The sequence below is a fragment of the Ranitomeya imitator genome, chromosome 1 (genome assembly GCF_032444005.1).
Source record: "Ranitomeya imitator isolate aRanImi1 chromosome 1, aRanImi1.pri, whole genome shotgun sequence".
NCBI classification, from domain to species: Eukaryota; Metazoa; Chordata; class Amphibia; order Anura; family Dendrobatidae; genus Ranitomeya; species Ranitomeya imitator.
Window position 1 is genome coordinate 1,060,338,917 of NC_091282.1, and position 15,763 is coordinate 1,060,354,679.

The following is a 15,763-nucleotide window of genomic DNA, read 5'->3' on the forward strand; positions in this document are numbered from 1 at the left end:
TGCACCTCTTCACAACCACACATGGTTAAATGCTTCCAGATTTGGTCTGTTTGTTCTTATGCTCCTCCTTATCCTCATCCTCCTCATCCAGAACCACTATATAACCAGGGTGAACGTGGTCTGTACGGTGCAATTTGGCCAAGGGTGCTGTGATGGGACTCTTTTATTTTTTTAAAAAAGGACAACACATTGGGGCATTGGGCATGACATTACATTGGGCCTACTTCTTAACTCGGTCTCTTGCAATCTGCCCTGTACCTGCCAGTAGATCACCAGGGTGAACGTGCTCTGTATGGTGCATTTTGGCCAAGGGGGCTGTGATAGCACTATTTTTTTAAGTCCAAAAAGGACAACACATTGGGGAATTGGGCATGACATTACATTGGGCCTACTTCTTATCTCGGTCTCCTGCAATCTGTCCTGTACCTGCCAGTAGATCACAAGGGTGAACATGCTCTGTACTGTTATAGGCCAGTAAATTTTGGGCAGGGGGCTATGATGGCACTATTTTATTAAGTCCAAAAAGGACAATACATTGGGGAATTGGGCATGACATTACATTGGGCCTACTTCTTAACTCGGTCGCCTGCAATCTGTCCTGTAACTGCCAGTAGATCACCAGGGTGAATGTGCTCTGTACGGTGCATTTTGGCCAAGGGGGCTGTGATGGCACTCTTTTATTTTTTAAAAAAAGGATCCCACATTGGGGAATTGGGCATGACATTCCATTGTGCTGACTTCTTAACTCGGTCTCCTGCAATCTAAAATGTACCTGCCACTAGATCACCAGGGTGAACGTGCTCAGTAATGTTATAGGCCGTTGAAGTTTGGGCTAGGGGCATGCAATGGCATTAGTGTATTTTTAAAAAAGGTACCCCCATTGGGGAATTGTTTGGCAGATCATGCACTGCATTACAAGTCTCAGAGACCCACACCACTACATTGGCCCTAATTCTTAACTCTGTCTCCTGCAATGTCTCTTCCTTATCTCCAATGACATGACCTGGGTGAACATGCTTTGTACTTTTATAGGCCCATGAAGTTTGGGCAAGGGGGGCTGTGATGGCAGTAGAATATTTTAAAAAGGCACCCCCCCATTGGTGAAACCACCTCCTTGATGGCAAACACTTCACATTTGTGTACCTTAAAGAGCTCACTTGAAAAGCTCCTTTTTGTGTTGCCTGGTTGCTCAAATTGGACACAATACACTTCATATAAATTTGATAAAGCAATGCTGTTACTTTGGCTCAGTAGTTAATTAAAAATATAGCTTTGTCCACTATATTAGTTTCTCTCCTTGAGAGCCATAACTTTGGCTGCCTCAAATGTACAAATGGCGAATATACAATTGGCGATTTGTAAACAAGATTGAAATACTGTACACCGGATGCATTCAATCACATAGCTGCATGTCTTGTAAAACATTTACAGATGTGACAGACAATGCTCACAATGACACAATCTTGATAAATGTTTGTTTACTCACTTCGCAAACAGTTCTAAGCCTCTATATGTTTGCTGTTTGTCATTGTAAAACATAATGGTTTACTTAAACTCTGCCTGTGGTGGTTTGATCTAAATCCTTGTGACTTTTATTTTCTAGGGGTTTATGGCACCTCGTCTGATGAGTCTATGATATCTCAGTGTCATCCAACCTTGAAAAGTGGCCACTTGAAGGTCTTGGTGAAACTAGAGTTACTACATAGTGTAAATCACTATATAAGACCAGAGAAACATGACTAAGACAGATGCCAAAACTGGGGTACCTGTACATGTACAGTGTACTGATACCTGCATAATCAGGGATGCCCATGCAGTGTAGGTAATCTCCCAGGGGTTCTCTGTCTTGGTGTTGCTTCTCGGATATTCCAGATGGATGATATTTAAAAGCCTCTTGGTGATGATCTAAGTAGACTATGTGAAGTTAATCTTCATATATACACATAATCAGTATATATTCAGGGCAGCACGGTGGCGCAGTGGTTAGCACAGCAGCCTTGCAGCGCTGGAGTCCTGGGTTCAAACCCCACCAAGGACAACATCTGCAAAGAGTTTGTATGTTCTCTCTGTGTTTGCATGGGTTTCCTCAGGGTTCTCCGGCTTCCTCCCACATTCCAAAGACATACTGATAGGGAATTTAGATTGTGAGCCCCATTGGGGACAGTGATGATAATGTGTGCAAACTGTACAGCGCTGCAGAATATGTTAGCGCTATATAAAAATAAAGATTATTATTATTATTATTCATGTAATCCTTATATGTACTTATTAACCTTTGTATGTTTCTGTTAACATATACAAAAATGTATGCATTCACACTATTCAATCTTAATATTCCTTGAATTTTGTAGTTTGCAATGAAATTGCTTTGTATTTCAAGTATTAGCCTTTTTTAAAGCCATATCTGAACCTTAGTGTTAAAAACATGGCAAACATAATTGCCAAATTCTCCTGTAAATAATTCTGCAAAGAGGGAACCATCATACCATAAAAAAATACGAGTGAATTTTCCTGGGCCCATCCAGTATGTGGGTTCCAAGGCCTAATGGGGTGCATATGACTATGCAGCAGGGCTCGCCTTCCTGCCAATGTACAAAACAAAAGAGTATGAAGCACAAAATGCTTATTGTGAAGTGGATTTTCATGGGCCCATCCAGTATGTGGGTTCCAAGGCCCAATGGGGTACATATGACTGACTATGCAGCAGAGCTCGCCTTCCTGCCAATGTGTAAAACCAAGGAGTACGGGAGAACAAAATGCATATTGTGAAGTGGATTTTCATGGGCAAATCCACTATGTGGTTCCAAGGCCTAATGGGGTGCATATGACTGACTATGCGGCAGGGCTGGCCTTGCTGGCAATGTGTAAAACCAAGGAGTACGGGAGTACAAAATGTATATTGTGAAGTCGATTTTCATGGGCACATCCACTATGTGGGTTCCAAGGCCTAATGTGGTGCACATAACTATGCAACAGGGCTGGCCTTGCCGCCAATGTGTAAAACCAAGGAGTACTGGAGTATAAAATGCATATTGTGAAGAGGATTTTCATGGGCCCATCCAGTGTGTGGATTCCAAGGCCTAATGGGGTGCATATGACTATGCAGCAGGGCTGGCCTTGCCTCCGATTTGTAAACCAAGGAGTACGGGAGTACAAAATGCATATTGTGAAGTGGATTTTCATGGGCACATCCACTATGTAGGTTCCAAGACCTAATGGGGTGCATATGACTGACTATATAGCAGGGCTCACCTTCCTGCCAATGTGTAAAACCAAGGAGTATGGGAGTACAAAATGCATATTGTGAAGTGGATTTTCATGGGCCCATCCACGATGTGGGTTCCAAGGCCTAATGGGGTGCATATGACTGACTATGCGGCAGGGCTGGCCTTGCTGGCAATGTGTAAAACCAAGGAGTATGGGAGTACAAAATGTATATTGTGAAGTCGATTTTCATGGGCACATCCACTATGTGGGTTCCAAGGCCTAATGGGGTGCATATCACTATGTAGCAGGGATGGCCTTTCTGCCAATGTGTAAAACCAAGGAGTATGGGTGTACAAAATGAATATTGTGAAATGGATTTTCATGGGCCCTTCCACTATGTGGGTTCCAAGGCCTAATGGGTTGCATATGACTGACTATGCAGCAGGGCTGTAACAAGGGTATTGTATTGCATCGTAATTCTTGGCAGCCCATCCACTCACAGCATAGGCTACAACAGCTTACAAGACCCACTGTTTCATAATGGCCCTTTAAGAAGATTAATGCCACCTGATGCACCAGTAAAAATAGGCTCTGTGGCTTTAAGAGTCCTTCCTTCGTAAATGAAACAAGATCGGTCTGCTTATGTGTCACACACCACATGGCCAGCTAGGGGTGTTAAATGTTGCAATGACATTTCCCAGTGAATGCATTTGTAGTGGTTGAAAGCAATGTTAAAGTTGAAAAATGCTTCAAAAATGCTGCATCTGAACTAAGCCTAAGTGAGAAAGGAAATTTTCGGTCTGGGGTTAAATATTTGGCCTTACAGGCAAGTCATTAACCTGCAAAGAATTTACCTTGACATATTTCCCAGCAAAACCCGTTTTAGTTTCATTTTAATGTGTCTTTTGTGGCACCGGGAAAAATGGCATGAATCTCGGAAAAAAAATGATTAAAGCTGTGAACTAGGAGTCAGGAATGCTTCCAGGGGCGATCCCCAGAAGGTTCCTGTGTCATTTGAGCAGTGTTTCCATTGTTTTCAGACCTTAAAAGGACCCCTCGGGGGGAATCACGGTAAAAATACTCGGGTCTCCTATAGACTTACATTGGGCTCGTTGTTCTGGCCGAGTACCCAAGTATTCCAATTTGCTCAACCCGAGCAACGAGCACCCGAGCATTTTAGTGCTCGCCCATCACTAGTGATTGTCTGTCCAAGGAGGAAAGATTAGGAGGGTAATGAAGTTTACCCCTTTCTATGTCCTTTCTCAAATCGTGAAAAGAATCTTCTATAAAGCCGATAAAGGTTCTAGTGCATGCGACCCTGGTGGTGGTCTGCACTGGCTGTTTTTCTTTAAACCTAAGCTATCTGACGGAATGTGTTTAAATAATGTGGTGGATGTCTTCCTGGCCTGTCATACTCAGCAAAATGAAGCTTCAGTCTAAGACATTTATTATTATTATTCATTTTTTATAGCGCCATTTATTCCATGGCGCTTTACATGTGAAAAAGGGGGCAAATATATTAAACATGAGCAAAAAACAAGGCACACAGGTACATAAGGAGGGAGGACCCTGCCCGCGAGGGCTCACAGTCTGCAGGGGATGGGTAGGATACACTAGGAGAGGGTTGTGTGGAGGGTCAGTAGGTTGAGGATGACTGCAGGCTGTAGGCTTGTCGGAAGAGGTGAGTCTTCAGGTTCTTTTTGAAGTTTTCTATGGTAGGCGAGAGTCTGATGTGTTGGGGTAGAGAGTTCCAGAGTATGGGGAAGAACGGGAGAAGTCTTGGATGCGGGTGTGGGAAGAAGAGATGAGAGTCTATAGAACTTTTGTAGGTCCACCTCTAAATTAAAGGTATTGTATTTGTAGCTAGGGCAGAATGAAAGGCCTTTTTGAAGTAACCGGTACTCAGCTATCCCCAAGGATTTAGAGGAAATGTTTTTCACGAGGGGATTAGTACCTGAGATCGGGTCACACATATGGAGTCCATGTTCCTGTGTTTGCCGCTTCCCTTGTTGGGTCCTCTTCTTCTTACTGATCGCCTCTGCTGTCCTAAAAAACGACCTCTGTTGGGGTGTCTGTCTGGTCTCTCCTGGTCCGATCGTGAGGTGGAAAAGTCTGTTGAGGATCTGCAATTTGGTCTGCTGGAGACATTTCTCTATGTAGATTTGCCCCGCCTTTTGTACAATCAAGTTCGTAATCTTCTGCGTCTTGTTGGAACTTGTTCCTTTTTCTGGTCTCACTATCCCGACAATGTTGTTCTATGTTAGTGTTGACGATGGTTTGTTTGGTTTGATTGGTCTTAACATTGTTCCCTGGTCCTGCTGTGGCCTGCATCTGAATATTGTCCCCTGGTCCCAGTGTGGCCAGTCCTGTTCCAAAAAACCCTGGTCCCAGTGTGGTCAATTGCCTGAACATTGTCCCCAGATCCATGTGCAGCCATTCCCTGATCCAGTATGCTAGACTGGTGTGTCTGAACATAGCCCTAATCAGTGTCAGAGAACCTGACGCACAGTGGGTCCACAAATCTGTGTGTCACTGTTGATTGGCCATGGGCCCTGCTCATCTCCATTCCTCTCTGGGCTCAGAGCTGTGTCAGCAACTACGCTACCATTGAAAGAGCCAGGAAAAAATGTTGTTTCATCTGATGACACTAGATGCCCAACTGAAAGCCCTGACATCTGGACAACCTTAAAATTTTGCTTTCTGATCCGCCTCACTGCTTTGGGAATCCACAGCAGTGCCCTGGGTTCCTGGAGCAGTGCATGCAGCACTATGAATTTTTCAGCCGGAAAGTTTTCTCTGAGCAGGCTAAGGTGGGATAATAAATAATAAATAATCTTTATTTTTATATAGCGCTAACATAATCCACAGCGCTTTACATTTTGTACACATTATCATCACTGTCCCCGATGGGGCTCACAATCTAAATTCCCTATCAGTATGTCTTTTGGAATGTGGGAGGAAACCGGAGTGCCCGGAGGAAACCCACACACACACGGAGAGAACATACAAACTCTTTGCAGATGTTGTCCTTGGTGGGGTTCGAACCCAGGACTCCAGCGCTGCTTGGCTGCAGTGCTAACCACTGCATCACCGTGCCGCCCAGGTCAGTTTCTTGTTGTCCAGCCTAGCAGGAGATGCCCTGGCATGGCTCAAACCCCTATGGGAAAAAGAGGCTCCTATCACCTCGGATGTGCAGGACTTCCTGGTTGCCTTCCGTATGGTCTTCGATGAGCCGAACCCAGAACCTTCTGCACAAAACTTCCCTTCCCAGCTTCCAGGAGCAGACAGGTGTTGCGCATGAGGAGGCTGTCACATCTGGCTCTGTCCTTTCCAAGACCACCCATTCCCCAGCCTGTTGAGGTGGCTACCCATGCAAAATCTGTGAAGGATGATCATGTTTGACAGGCGGAGTAGTAGCCAGAACTCAGTCGTGATCATTACAGTTGTGTGAACATCCTAACAGTCTTTATCCAGTGATGCCTAAAAACTGCAAAACCTTGGGCCAATGGAGATGCTGCCCTTGGCAGGATTATTCCCTCTCCACAAGTGACTGTAACCATGGTAAGTGGAGGCTTTGGTTCAGCGGGATAATTTGTGTTGCATGCTTTGAAGAGTCGGTGTCAGATTCTTGTCTGACAGATCCAGAATCTAGTGAGAGTGTTGTCAAATGAAGGATGGGCCCTGCTCAAAAACAGTCTGTGGCCAGTACTGTTTATAAAGTCCCCTGGTCCCAGTGCCGTCAGTGCCTGAACCTTGTTTCCCAGTTCATGTGTGGCATTTCCCTGATTCAGTATCCTAGACTGGTGTGTCTACACAGTCCCAATCAATGTCAGTGAACCTGACCCATGGGGTCAGCAGCTGCAGTACCATAATCTGCCAGGAATGGTATCTGGTGACTACCTGCAACCCAGTCTGTCTCCACGATCAGGAGCTTCAGTGAACACTTGGTGGCCGCTGAGCTACACCACTTCCTGGGCAGGCATGGCTCTGTGGCACAATGGGTTCACAAAACCACGTGCACCACCACTGGGCACAACATAAGATAAAAAGGGAAAAATAACAGTGCTCCTGTGGGGGAAGGAGAAAATGAATTATGGATCACAAGCAGCATTGGCACCTCCCATGTGAACAACTTTCATTTGTGCCAATCGGCTATAAAAATAGTCCTGACCATAGGCTAATAATTCCTGGTTCACCTGGATTGGACTATTTAAAAACTGCTGGTCTGTGACTAGACAATAAGCTAATTTAGGGCCTTGCATTTCAACTATACTGTGTCTCCCCCATTTCTCTATACAGCCAACAGGAAATATTCTGACTAGTTACAAACTATTTGCTAGCTCCATTGAAGATAGGAGTCCAGGATCGGAGTGCCATATTTGACACCTCCCATTATTTTTCAAGGACACCCTCTTGTGGTTCTGAGTTCCTGCAATAACACTAGCCTGATGTTATGTCCTTTATATAGAGACAGTATGTTGAAGCAGCCTTAACTCGTTATTTTAGTGATATTATAGTTTCCCTTAAAATTATATGTTTCATTCAAACTCAGGTGCTCAGACTGCCACTTACCCAGAAATTGCTGGCTATTTTACACTTTTAACACCTTCTATTAGCTGGTTCTATTGGAAGTAGCCATTTAACCCATTAAATGTTACAGTAAACATACACGATGGATTCTATATGATTAGACAGAGGGGGAATCACAGAAATCTGACGAACGTTTGTTATCGCAGTCAAGGGCTCATAGCATAGTGCAAGTTGAAACTTTGTTTGAGGCCACCGGTGTTCTATGTACACCCTTGTATGTTAGCACAAAATAGGGGACAAAAGGAAAAAAGTGTGAGACTGTTAAATTGCAGGAATACACGACACAGAATATGTCTGTTACCATGGAGATGTATAATTAATATGCATAGGAGCTGTAGAATCAAAGCGATGACAATTTTTTAACTAAGACCAATTACTTTATTTTACATTTCAAATTCATATTGGCAATTAAAAAAACATTTACCGTATATACTCGAGTATAAGCCGACCCGAGTATAAGCCGACCCCCTAATTTTGCCACAAAAAACTGGGAAAACTTATTGACTCGAGTATAAGCCTAGGGTGGAAATGCAGCATTTACCGGTGAATTTCAAAAATAAAAATAGATCACTCTTGCCCCATAGCTGTGCCATATAGTGCTCTGCACCGTTCATTATTGCCCCATAGCTGTGCAATATAGTGCTCTGCACCGTTCATATTTCCCCATAGCTGCCATATAGTGCTCTGCGCTGTTCATTATTGCTCCATAGCTGTGCCATATAGTGCTCTGCACCGTTCATATTTCCCCATAGCTGTTCCCCATATAGTGCTCTGCACCGTTCATATTTCCTCATAGCTGTGCCATATAGTGCTCTGCACCGTTCATATTTCCCCATAGTTGTGCCCCATATAGTGCTCTGCACCGTTCATATTTCCCCATAGCTGTGCCATATAGTGCTCTGCACAGTTCATATTGCCCCATAGCTGTGCCATATAGTGCTCTGCACCGTTCATATTTCCCCATAGCTCTGCCATATAGTGCTCTGCACCGTTCATATTTCCCCATAGCTCTGCCATATAGTGCTCTGCACCGTTCATATTGCCCCATAGCTCTGCCATATAGTGCTCTGCACCGTTCATATTGCCCCATAGCTGTGCCATATAGTGCTCTGCACCGTTCATATTGCCCCATAGCTGTGGCATATAGTGCTCTGCACCGTTCATATTGCCCCATAGCTGTGCCCCATATAGTGCTCTGCACCGTTCATATTGCCCCATAGATGCTCCACATATATCTGTGCCATTGTTGCTGCTGCAATTAAAAAAAAAATGCCATACTCACCTCTCTTGCTTGCAGCTCCCAGCGTCCGGTCCCGGCGCCTCTCCGCTCTGACTGATCAGGCAGAGGGCGCCGCGCACACTATATGCATCATCGCGCCCTCTGACCTGCACAGTCAGTGCAGATAGACGCCGGGAAGATGGAGCGGCGCCCGGCGGCTGGAACGGGGACAGGTAAATATGCGATACTTACCTGCTCCCGGCGTCCGGCTCCTTCCCCCGTACAGCTGGTCTTCGGTGCCGCAGCTTCTTCCTCTATCAGCGGTCACCGGCACCGCTGATTAGAGAAATGAATAGGCGGCTCCACCGCTATGGGAGGTCGAGCCGCTTATTCATTTCTCTAATAAGCGGTCCCACGTGACCGCTGAACAGGGGAAGAGCTGCAGCACCGAAGACCGTGGGACGGCAGAGGGAGCGCCAGGACCGCTGGAAGAAGGTAAGTATGCCTCAGCGCCCTCACCCCCTCACCTGCCGACCCTGCCACCCACCTTGACTCGAGTATAAGCCGAGAGGGGCACTTTCAGCCCAAAAATTTGGGCTGAAAATCTTGGCTTATACTCGAGTATATACGGTAATTGGTAAGGTATACATAGACTAAACTTTATGTTGCAATTGCCATGTTACTTATTTGTCAATCTGGGTATTCTCTACAGTGTTTTTGGATTTACAATGAGGCTTCTTAAGAAAATTTTACAGCTGTGACAAAGAAGAATGTTTACTCATGTAATACAATATCTTGCTGTGCACATAACAGAATATACCTGCAGGATATGCAGACAAGCATATCACTAGTAATACTACTTGGGATGCTGCTTGTTTCATCGTTTCACAAGGTCATAAACATGGGTCATGCACATATCTTGCACTATAAATTATACATTTCAGAAAATAGAACAAAAAGCAGTTACAAACACAAATAACAACTAAGACACGGAGTAACGGAAGACTATGCTAAAGCGACATTCTTTGATTTAAGGTCTTGATGTCAGTAGTCTGTGTCGGATAATATAATATAGACGTACGTCCAACTATATGTTGTGTGGAAAATGAAATGATGTTTCCATCAGTTATGTGCAGAGCATTTGTTCTGGACCAGCAAACTTTGGATATCCTATGGATTAGGTGAACTGCCTTTATTTCATGATATATAGTTACATAGTTATTAAGGTTGAAGGAAGACTATATGTCCATCTAGTTCAACCCATAGCCTAACCTAACATGCCCTAACATGTTGATCCAGAGGAAGGAAAAAAAAACCCATGTGGCAAAGAGTAAGCTCCACATTGGGGAAAAAAATTCCTTCCCGACTCCACATACGGCAATCAGACTAGTTCCCTGGATCAACGCCCTATCAAGGAATCTAGTGTTTATACCCTGTAACATTATACTTTTCCAGAAAGGTATCCAGTCCCCTCTTAAATTTAAGTAATGAATCACTCATTACAACATCATACGGCAGAGAGTTCCATAGTCTCACTGCTCTTACAGTAAAGAATCCGCGTCTGTTATTATGCTTAAACCTTTTTTCCTCCAAACGCAGAGGATGCCCCCTTGTCCCTGTTTCAGGTCTATGATTAAAAAGATCATCAGAAAGGTCTTTGTACTGTACCCTCATATATTTATACATTAAAATAAGATCACCCCTTAGTCTTCGTTTTTCCAAACTAAATAGCCCCAAGTGTAATAACCTATCTTGGTATTGCAGACCCCCCAGTCCTCTAATAACCTTGGTCGCTCTTCTCTGCACCCACTCCAGTTCAGCTATGTCTTTCTTAAACACCGGAGACCAGAACTGTGCACAGTATTCTAAGTGTGGTCGAACTAGTGACTTGTATAGAGGTAAAATTATATTCTCCTCATGAGCATCTATGCCTCTTTTAATGCATCCCATTATTTTATTTGCCTTTGTAGCAGCTGCCTGACACTGGCCCCTGAATATGAGTTTGTCATCCACCCATACACCCAGGTCTTTTTCATTGACGGTTTTGCCCAGAGTTTTAGAATTAAGCATATAATTATACATCTTATTACTTCTACCCAAGTGCATGACCTTGCATTTATCCCCATTAAAGCTCATTTGCCATTTATTAGTCCAAGCTTCTAGTTTACATAAATCATCCTGTAATATAAAATTGTCCTCCTCTGTATTGATTACCCTGCAGAGTTTAGTGTCATCTGCAAATATTGAAATTCTACTCTGAATGCCCCCTACAAGGTCATTAATAAATATGTTAAATAGAAGAGGGCCCAATACTGACCCCTGTGGTACCCCACTGCTAACCGCTACCCACTCCGAGTGTGCACCATTAATAAACACCCTTTGTTTCCTATCCCTGAGCCAGCTCTCAACCCACTTGCACATATTTTCCCCTATCCCCATTATTCTCATTTTATGTATCAACCTTTTGTGTGGCACCGTATCAAAAGCTTTTGAAAAGTCCATATACACTACATCTACTGGGTTCCCTTGGTCCAATCCGGAACTTACCTCTTCATAGAAACTGATCAAATTAGTCTGACATGAACGGTCCCTAGTAAGCCTGTGCTGATACTGGGTCATGAGGTTATTCCTCTTCAGATACTCCAGTATAGCGTCCCTTAGAATGCCCTCCAGGATTTTACCCACAGCAGAGGTTAAGCTTACTGGCCTATAATTTCCGAGTTCAGTTTTTGTTCCCTTTTTGAATATTGGCACCACATTTGCTATACGCCAGTCCTGTGGCACAGACCCTGTTATTATGGAAAAAACACCAAAAAACAGGCAAAGATGCTTACCTGTCTAAATAGGCCTCAATACAAATGCACAAGCAGGGTGCAGCGGACCCAAACAAAATAGCAAGTGCACAGGTGCAATACCTAATGAAACAGCCAGCCTTCAATAAGGGTTTGGCCGTGTGGTACACCAATGCACTAAGATAAAATACTCTGTATGTGGCGTGTTCACACAAGGAAAACAAAGCGTCTGGATACAGCCTATTAATGACGCCATATGGCGGGCTGCCCAGTGCTAAAATGCATCCCGTGCGAACAGAGGCCACAGTGTACAGAACAATTTGGGCCCAGCTGCACCCTGCAAAAAATATACGTGCAAAAAAAAACATATAAATATATGTAAGGTATTAGTTGATATTAGGGCCATAATATGGAAGCTGGCAACCCACGCCAAGGGTCCTTACGTATTGCCAGTCCTACTCTAACATGAAAAACACCAAAAAAGGACACATTCAAGAAAAAACACCAAAAAACAGGCAAAGATGCTTACCTGTCTAAATAGGCCTCAATACAAATGCACAAGCAGGGTGCAGCGGACCCAAACAAAATAGCAAGTGCACAGGATCCACTGCACCCTGCTTGTGCATTTGTATTGGTGCCTATTTAGACAGGTAAGCATCTTTGCCTGTTTTTTGGTGTTTTTTCTTGAATGTGTCCTTTTTTGGTGTTTTTCATGTTAGAGTAGGACTGGCAATACGTAAGGACCCTTGGCGTGGGTTGCCAGCTTCCATATTATGGCCCTAATATCAACTAATACCTTACATATATTTATATTTTTTTTTGCACGTATATTTTTTGCAGGGTGCAGCTGGGCCCAAATTGTTCTGTACACTGTGGCCTCTGTTCGCACAGGATGCATTTTAGCACTGGGCAGCCCGCCATATGGCGTCATTAATAGGCTGTATCCAGACGCTTTGTTTTCCTTGTGTGAACACGCCACATACAGAGTATTTTATCTTAGTGCATTGGTGTACCACATGGCCAAACCCTTATTGAAGGCTGGCTGTTTCATTAGGTATTGCACCTGTGCACTTGCTATTTTGTTTGGGTCTGCTGCACCCTGCTTGTGCATTTGTATTGAGGCCTATTTAGACAGGTAAGCATCTTTGCCTGTTTTTTGGTGTTTTTTCTTGAATGTGTCCTTTTTTGGTGTTTTTCATGTTAGAGTAGGACTGGCAATACGTAAGGACCCTTGGCGTGGGTTGCCAGCTTCCATATTATGGCCCTAATATCAACTAATACCTTACATATATTTATATGTTTTTTTGCACGTATATTTTTTGCAGGGTGCAGCTGGGCCCAAATTGTTCTGTACACTGTGGCCTCTGTTCACACGGGATGCATTTTAGCACTGTGCAGCCCGCCATATGGCGTTATTAATAGGCTGTAGCCAGATGCTTTGTATTCCTTGTGTGAACACGCCACATACAAAGTATTTTATCTTAGTGCATTGGTATACCACACGGCCAAACCCTTATTGAAGGCTGGCTGTTTCATTAGGTATTACACCTGTGCACTTGCTATTTTGTTTGGGTCCGCTGCACCCTGCTTGTGCATTTGTATTGAGGCCTATTTAGACAGGTAAGCATCTTTGCCTGTTTTTTGGTGTTTTTTCTTGAATGTGTCCTTTTTTGGTGTTTTTCCTGTTATTATGGAGTCTTTAAAGATTAAAAATAATGGTCTATCAATGACTGTACTTAATTCCTGCAGTACTCGAGGGTGTATCCCATCCGGGCCCGAAGATTTGTCAATTTTAGTGATTTTTAGACGCCGCCGCACTTCCTGCTGGGTTAAGCAGGTGACATTTAATTGGGAATTTCTATCACTAGACATTTTGTCTGCCATGGGATTTTCTTGTGTAAATACTGATGAAAAAAGTCATTTAGCATATTGGCTTTTTCCTCATCCTCATCCACCATCTCACCCAGACTATTTTTAAGAAGGCCAACACTATCATTTTTTAGTTTCTTACTATTTATGTAGTTAAAGAATATTTTAGGATTATTTTTACTCTCTCTGGCAATGAGTCTCTCTGTCTCAATCTTTGCTGCCTTGATTTGCTTTTTACAGAATTTATTTAATTTTCTGTATTTATTTAATGCCTCCTCACTACCTACTTCCTTTAATTCTCTAAATGCTTTCTTTTTGTCACTTATTGCGCCCCTTACAGCTCTGTTTAGCCATATTGGTTTCCTCCTATTTCTAGTATGTTTATTCCCATACGGTATATACTGTGCACAGGTCCTATCCAGGATGCTAATAAACGTCTCCCATTTTCTTTGTGTATTTTTGTGTCTCAGGATATCGTCCCAGTTAATTGCACCAAGATCCTCTCTCATCCGTTGGAAATTTGCCCTCCTGAAGATTAGTGTCCTTGTAACCCCTCTACTACACATCTTTTTAAAGGATACATGAAAACTTATTATTTTGTGATCGCTATTTCCCAAGTGACCCCCAACCCTTATATTTGATATGCGGTCTGGCCTGTTGGTTAATATTAGGTCTAGCAGTACCCCCTTTCTTGTTGGGTCCTGAACCAGTTGTGAAAGGTAATTGTCTCTCATAGTTGTCAAAAACCGATTACCTTTGCTGGAACTGCAGGTTTCTGTTCCCCAATCTATTTCAGGGTAGTTGAAGTCCCCCATAATAATGACTTCTCCTTGAGTCGCAATGCAATTGTATACCTTAGGCCAGAGTCACACTAGCCTATGAATCGGGTGAGTGCATTGCGAGTCAAAATCACATTGCACTTGGATGAATGTTATTCAATGAGGCAATCCAGATCAGCATTTTTTTTTCCTCAGGCATATTCGGCGTGTGTGCAAAATCGCAGCAGGCGAGACTCGCCTATGGGTGTGATAAAAAAAATCAGACAACACATGGAGCATCCGTATAGCTTGCGACACATATGCACACATCCCAGGAAATTGCAGCAGCCAAGAACTGGAAGCTTGGCATCCAGATTGTCTGGGTAACCTATAAAAAACCCTGAACATGCCTCCACGGATCAACAATCAGTGGATAAATCTCCTCAAAATGTTGAGACAAGACCCAATGTAAAAGAACCCGCTCAGTTGTGTTTCCGGTAGGCCTGTCACACATGTTTTACCAAATCAGGACAACTAAAAGAGCAGCAGGTTTTATATTTCAAAGATTTGTGGACTAAACATCTTGTGGATCCAATGTATGGCCTTGTTGATTACATTTTTATTCATTTCAGACCTTTGTGCCAGTCAATTTAATCGGATGTTACATTGGGAAAATATGGGACAAATGTAAAGCGATATGGATGTTATACTGATGTCATATGGATAAATGGCTGAGAAAATATTGCATCATCACATTGCCAACACATTACACACGGATTACCACACGAGGAGCACTCGTGCGACTCTCGGCAGCGAGAATTGGAATAATTTTTTATACGTTCAGTGTGACTCAAGCCTTTCAAGATTTAATGGATCTCAATTTTTCCTATTTTTCCAGGACAGGCGAGCAAACACCGTCACTTCAGAAGTGTGACTTGATAAAGTCACACCCAAAAATGGTTGTGTTTTGTGGTGTTTCATGAGATCATAATTAACTAGTTTTTTCTAATCACTCAGGTAAATCAGCACATGTTCACTGAACATTGAAGATTTGCCACATCCAATACATTCTATTGTAGAAATTTTTGTTGCGCATTCTATGTCACACATGACAATTCCCATGGGTTCTGTGACACCTGAAGCTGGTATTTACTTTTTCAAGTAGTCATTACCCACTAAATGTCATTTCATTGACATGGGGACTCTTTGACTTTATTCTCATATTGCACTTTACATGCACGTTGCACTTTGAGTACAACAGTATTCTGGTCCTTTGAGGTTGTGTTTGCGTAGTTTTCTCTCTCTTGTTTCCATCCTGCGACATAATC